This window comes from Pseudorca crassidens, chromosome 9 (genome assembly GCF_039906515.1).
Source record: "Pseudorca crassidens isolate mPseCra1 chromosome 9, mPseCra1.hap1, whole genome shotgun sequence".
NCBI lineage: Eukaryota > Metazoa > Chordata > Mammalia > Artiodactyla > Delphinidae > Pseudorca > Pseudorca crassidens.
The window spans coordinates 6,022,633-6,029,670 of NC_090304.1; the positions used below are offsets into that span (position 1 = coordinate 6,022,633).

A 7,038-nucleotide genomic window follows, 5' to 3' on the forward strand; every position below is an offset into this window, starting at 1 on the left:
CTTAATGGTGTCAGTGGTCACTCCGTTTTCTTTTTACAGGAGGAAACAGGTTCAGAGAGGTGAAATGACCTTCCAAGGTCACAGAGCCAAGGGTCAGAGCCAAGACTTGAACCTAGGTCTATGTGACTTTAAAGCCCATACTCTTAACCACTTAGGGGTCCTGCTTTCTCTCAAAAGGAATGAATGAATCATTCAGGAGATATGACGCCCCCGCTGGATGCTAGGCACAGTGCCAGGTGTGGGCGATCTTCCATCTTCCGGGAACAGGGGGACAAGTCCCTCCCTGCCCGCGCAGTCTGGCAGGGAGGCACGCACGCATTAAGAGGGGCTGGGGTGTGCGGGGGGAAGGTGCCACGTGCTGTGGGCTCAGTTACCAGGACAGCAGGCTTGGTGGGTACCTGGGAGGGCTTCTGAGGGGATCTGTAGAATCTGGGGTGGGATGGGAAGAGGGGAGAGGATCTCAGGTGGGGAGCAAGTGTGCTAAGGCAGCAGTAGTTTCTGGATCATCTACCCTCTGGGATTTCGGGGCTGAAAGCAACCTGCGGGCACTGCCCTCTCAGTAGGAGCTGGGTCTGTGCTGGCCTTGTTGGTGGGAGGGGGCATCCTTGGTCTAGAAAGCAGGACCCTGGGGAGCCAAGGATCCAGTTTCACTCTCGTCCACAGGGGACACCCTGTTTTCAGTTCATTTTATGGATTCCGAAGAAAAAGGAGAGAAAGGTCATTAATTATGCCCCTTTGAAGGGGGGGGCTGGGCACTGGGCCATGGGCTCTCATTGCCATTTCTCATCTAAGTTAATCTTCATAGCCAGCCAGGTGCAGTTTGGAATGACCGAGCCCATCTTCCACATGAGGACACTGAGGCATGAAGGGTTCCGGTTCAGGAGAGAGCATTGAAATTAGACACACCATCAGCACATAAAATGGCACACTGATACTGGCTTCTGTTGGAGCAGTAAAAAGGTGAGGTTGATCAACAGCAAAAAGCCAAATAATTCAATTGAAAAATGGGTGGAAGACTTTAATAGACATTTCTCCGAAGAAGGCATACAGATGGCCAGTAGACACATGAAGAGATGCTCAACATCACTAATTATTAAAGAAATGCACATCAGAACAATGAGGGACCAGCTCACATGGGTCAGAATGGCCATCATTAAAAAGTCTACAAATAACAAATGCTGGAGAGGGTGTGGAGAAAAGGGAACCTTCCTACACTGTTGGTGGGAATGTAAGTTGGTGCAGCCACTATAGAGAACAGTATGGAAGTTCCTCGGAAAACTAAAAATAGAACTACCATATGATCCAGCAATCCCACTCCTGAGCATATACCCCGACAAAACTGTAATTCAAAAATATACATGTACCCCTATGTTCATAGCAGCACTATTTACAATAGCCAAGCCATGGAAACAACCTAAATGCCCATCAACATATGAATGGATAAAGAAGATGTGGTACATATATACAATGGATACTACTCAGCTATAAAAAAACTGAAATAATGCTATTTGCAGCAACATGGATGCAACTAGAGATTATCATTTTAAGGGAAATAAGTCAGAAAGAGAAAGACAAATACCATATGATATCACTTATATGTATAATCTGAAATATGGCACAAATGAACCTATCTAAAAAACAGAAACAGACTCACAGACATAGAGAACAGGCTTGTGTTTCCCAAGGGGGAGGGAGGGAGGGAGCAGGAGGGACTGGGAGTTTGGGGTTAGCAGATGCAAACTACTACGTTTAGAATGGATAAACAACAAGGTCCTACTGTAAGCACAGGGAACCATATCCAATCTCTTGGGATAAACCATAATAGAAAAGAATATAAAAAAATGTATATATGTGTATAACTGAGTCACTTTGCTGTGCAGCAGAAATTAGCACAACATTGTAAATCAGCTATACTTCAATTAGGAAAAAAAAAAAAAAAAAAGGTGAAGTTGAGGCTGTTCTGCTTCTGGTGTCAGCCCAGTGGGCTGATGTGGGAACTGGAGTCTGGAGTGAGCTTGAAAGGAGGTCTTGCCAATTTCATGTAATAACCCTTCAGTGACCAGAAAAGCATATGTATGTGTGCCAAAGACAGGAATTACAAGTGCCTGTCCACAGGAGCGTATGTAAGTGCATAGCGGTACGGTCACAATGGCACACGGTGCAACAAAGAGGAGAAAAGAGCTACCACCACCTGCAACAGGTGGATGAATCTTGCTTGTAAAGTTGAATGAAAGAAACCGGCCACAAAAGACCACATGGTGTATGATTCCATTTACAGAGAGTTCAAAAAGCAGGCAGAACTACTCTCTGCTGTTAAAAGTCATCATGGCGGTTACCATACGGTGGTGACTGTGAGGGGCCTGAGGGGGATTCTGGGATGCTGTTCATGTTCTGGTTTTGATCCCAGTGCAGGGTCCCCCCCACCCCTCCCCCCAGCTCTGTTTTGTGTGTGCGTGTGTTTGAAAATTTGCAGCACTGCACACTTATGATTTGTATACTTTTCTACATGTGCGATACACTTCAATACCACTTACAGAAACACACAAAAACCTTGTGTGGCTGCCCACTGCACTGGAAAAAAGCCAAACTCCTTTCTGTGGTTTACAAGGGCCTGCTGGCCTCTCTGACATGCCATGCCGTCCTCACCCACCAATCTCCTGCCTGTCAGCCTTCTGGTGTTCCCAACACCTGCCAAGCTGTTTTCCTCCTCAGGGATTCTCACTCGCTGGTCTCTGCCTGGAAGGTGCTTTCCCTGTTCTTGCCAAGACCGCTCCCTTCATCCTCTGCACATCACCCTAAAGAAGTCACCTCTTCCGAGAGACCCTCCTGACGACCCCACCTAGAGTCCTCCACCCACAGCATGCTGTTTGTTTCCTACAGAACACTAGCCATAATCTGCAATTATTTTATTTGTTTACAGTTCATTTTCTGCCTCTGCCAGGAGACTGATAATCACAAACACACGGCACACTTACCGTGTGCCAAGCGATATTCAAGCATCGTATTAAGGCATTGAATCTTCACCCCAACTCCATGGGGGGATACTCTCCTTAGCCCTATTTTACTGTTGAGGCAATTGGGGCTCAGAGAGGTTATATAAGTTGCTCACGGTCACACAGCTGGAAAGTAGCAGAGCCAAGGTTTGAACCCAGGCAGCCTGGTTCCAGAGTCCTTTCTTTAAACTCTATACTTTGACAGATCTGTTTTTTTTTTTTATTCCCCTGTAGTATATCTGGGACAGTATGTGGCACACCGTTGGTACTCAATAAATGTTGGGGGAATAAATGAGTGTGCTAAAGAGAGGTGAGGGGGAAGCTTGGATCCCAGAGTGGGTGTTGAGGGGAGGGATTGTGCAATGGAATCTGGAGTCCCAGGAGCAAGGTAACCAGGGAACCGACAGCAGATGGAGGTTCCCAGACAGCTGGAATTAACTGCAAGCTGTAGTCAGGGCCAAGGCCTTGCCTGGACCTGGGCCTGGGCACATCTTCCCAAGTGGAGCCTACCTTCAGCCTCCCCTACAGACCCTACAAGACACATAGCCATTCACAGAGGGGGCTCTGCCTTAAGGGCATACAACCTGTCTAGGGTCCCTTGAAGGATGGAAGCCCCCCAGGAGGTGATGCTACCTATCAAGTGCCCAGGGCTGTGGTGGCCCTGGAGAGAGTGACATGAATCTTGTGAATCACCTGCCTCTGGCCAGAAACTTTCTGGACCTTGGAACCTCCCCCAGGGATAGGAAGGTCCTATGTGACTTACTTGGAGTCTAAGATGTGGCTACAGTGCTGGTCAGTGAAGGCCACAGCCTGTGTCACCATCTCCCTTGAACTTGTCATGAAGTTCCCACACCCCGGTAGCTGGAGCCAGCGCGTCACTGGTTCCCCACCATCTTCTGCACCAGCCTGTCCTGGTGGGGCTGTCACGGCTGTGAGCCTGCTCAATCCATCTCCCAGCGGGACCCCTCCTCATTCTTCATCAGCCTCTGGGACAACTGCGACCAGTTCCTGAAGAGCAAGGGCGCCTTGGGTGAGGCGTCGCCCTGAGGTCTGGCCCAAAGGATGCTCTACCCCTGCAGCTGCTGGGTGTGAAGTCAGCCCAGCTACAGTTCACGAAACTAAGGCCCAGAGAAAGGAAGGGCCAGCCAAGGCTGCGCAGTGGGGGAGTTCTGGAGTCAGGACAGGGGCGTGGGCCCCAAGGCCAGTGCTCCAGCAGCAGTTCCACATTGCCAGGGCCCTGGCCGGGAGCTTGTCCGCTCTGCATCTTGAGACCTGGGCCTCCTGCGGGCCCGACTCTTTCATGTTCGGAGAAGCTCAGACTAATTCCCGTGGGCATGAGCTCTGAGGTCAGGCAGACGTGAACTTGCACTTCCATCCCTGACAAGTGGTTTCACTTCTCTGAGCTCAATGTCCTCATCAGTAAAATGGGGCTGAAGTTCCTCTCACCTCACAAGCTTGGGGGAGCATTAAAGGAGCTGGTGCCCGGTGTAGAGCAAGGCCTCAGTGAATGGGAGCTGCCGCTATCACCCGCTCTTTCCTGAGCTCTCCGTTCAGGTTTTCCCAACCCTGCCCTCAGCCTGCCTCTTTGTGATGATGTTTTGCTCCAGCCATGAGCTCTCTGGCCTCCCTCTGGCCTCTTCAATGCCTTTCCTCCCACTCCCACCTCATAGAAATCCAGAGCCTTCCTTGCCAGCAAGGGGGGCAGGAACCGCTGGACACTTCTGTATTCACAGTTTTTTACTGGTCACATACAGGAAGGAAATTCATAAAGATCAGAACACTAGACACAAAGGGATGCTAGCAGTGAAGCCACAACTGCTGGGATCTGTCAGACATGTTTCAAACCCTCTTTCTATTCATTATTTCATTTGATCCTGTCAGGCTGATGCTACTCTTTTGCTGATGAGGAACCCAAGTCCAGGAAAGCTGAAATCACTGGCCATGTGGAGCCCACGAGCCCTGGCCCCAAATCCTGAGCCCCCTCTCTCCAAGAAGCCCTTTATGTTCCCTTTGCTCCCAGTTGGGGCTCCCATCAACCCATCACCTGAAGGCACCCACCTTGCCTGATCCCACACGCCTCCCTTATCTATGCCAGGGTAAGGAAGTGGCCCCTTGAGCAACTGCCACCGACACAGCTCCTTGGAGAGTTGCCCGCTGGGACGCAGAGAGCATGAGGCAAGGGGCCAGGACCCAGGATGGGTGAGTGTTGATGAGGGCAGCCCAAGGGAGGCCTGGAGATGCAAATGCTGTTGTGGTAGCAGGGGCAGTTCCCAGAGCTGGCTTCAGCCTCCCTGCTTCCCTGTTGCAGGGACCATCAGTCTCTGTACGCACAGGACACCTGGGCTGCCTGTGTCATCTGCAACTAAGAGCCCCTCGGGTGGGGACAAAGCTGCCACTGGCATTAGGGCAGAGGAAACCCAAGAGGGAGCTGCAGCTCTGGAGGTAGGGGCCCCTGTTCCAGCCACCCAGCATGTGCCCAGGGCAACCTGTCTGCCAGCCCCTTCTCTCCTGCTGGGTATCAATCTGTCCACCTGCCTCTGCGGCTCAAAGGCCCAGGGTTGCTGTGAGTCTCCCCACCTCACTCCCAGGCCCGTCGGCTCTCTGGGCCCACATTCGCTGGCTGAGATGGTCCTTCCATTGCCCCCACCCCACCACTGTCTTTGGCAGTCCTAGCCTCCAGGGAACGTCGATGTTGGAGTCGGGAGGCCACGAGGGTCCCAGCTGCCTGTGGAAGGCCGGAGAGAACAGCTACGTCCATCTGTGTCCTCAGACTCCCATGCCAAGCCTCCATCCCACCACCCACCCCTCCCCCTCCCCCTCCCCATGCTGCAACCCCTCAGCCCTTTATTCTCCAACCTGGGTTTTGCCCACAAGGCCCCAGGTTTCCACCAGGTCCCAGTTGCTGGGGACCACGTTGTGCTCACAGCCCGGCCTCAGTGCCCAGACAGAGGGCAACCAGGCCCTTTCCCCAGTCCTCTCCAGAGAAGCTGGTATTTGGGAGGCAGGGTTGCTAGCCCGTGGTATCTGTGGTTGCCATTCCATCTACTCCACCTGCCAAGCTCCCCCACCGACCCTGGCATCTGTTCTGGACATGTTACTTGGATTCCCAGTCCTTGAGTCCTGTCAACAACACCTCTTTTCTTCCAACGAGCATTTTTTGTGGGGATGTGCGGGTGAGGTTGACACTGTCCCTGACCCTTGATGGGATGCTGGAGTGAGATAAATTGTGCCCCCCTCCAAAAAAAAAAAAAAAAAAAGATATGTTCAAGTCCTAACCCCTGGTATCTGTGAATGGAAAAATAAAGAAATGTATTTGCTGAGGTAATTAAGGATCTCAGGATGAGATCAGCTTGGACATAGGGTGGGTCCTCAACCCAATGTCTGGTGTCCTCCTAAGGAAGATCACAGACGCAGAGAGGAGAAGGCCAGGTGAAGACAAGGCAGAGACTGGAGTTAGGAAGCCCCAAGCCAAGGAGCGCCAAGGGTTACCAGTTGCCACCAGAAGCTGACAGGGAGGCATGCGGGAGATTCTCCCTCAAGTCTCCAGATAGAACCAGCGCTGCTGACACTTTGACTTCAGACTTCTGGCCTCCAGAACTGTGAGAGAATAAAGTTCTGTTGCTTTAAGTTGCCAACTTTGTGGTCATTTGTTACAGCAGCCCCAAGAACCTCATACAGAGGGTTTGAACCCCGACCTGCACCAAAGGCACTGAGCAGAGGGCCACGGGGTCTGGGGGCAGAGCAGCCCCGACCTGGGGGTCAGATGAGGCTTCTCAGTCATGGCCACACTTGACATGGGCCTGTAACCTCGCCAGGAGGAGACAGGGACATGGGAGAACCTCACAGACAAGGTCCAAGGCAGGACCATTCAGTGTTTTCAGTGCCCAGTTAACTGGCCGGTGGGGCCTCAGCCCAGGGAGGGGGGCTGTAGACCAGGGGCCTGGAGTAGTGATTGGGGTGGGCGCAAGGGCTGAGGCCTTGAATGGTGGGGTTGGGGCAAAGAGGAGAGAAGTAGGAATCTTGCCTAAAAACCAGAAAGATCTGG

At 51.8% G+C, this 7,038-nt stretch overlaps 1 long non-coding RNA gene across 1 annotated transcript; it reads left to right on the forward strand.

The window, feature by feature from the left end:
• Positions 1-2,598: 2,598 nt before the first annotated feature.
• LOC137231207 (uncharacterized) lies at positions 2,599-6,620 on the forward strand. The gene is made up of 2 exons (XR_010946407.1): positions 2,599-5,435; positions 6,402-6,620. It is a non-coding gene; the product is annotated as an uncharacterized lncRNA (long non-coding RNA).
• The last annotated feature ends 418 nt before the right edge of the window (positions 6,621-7,038 follow it).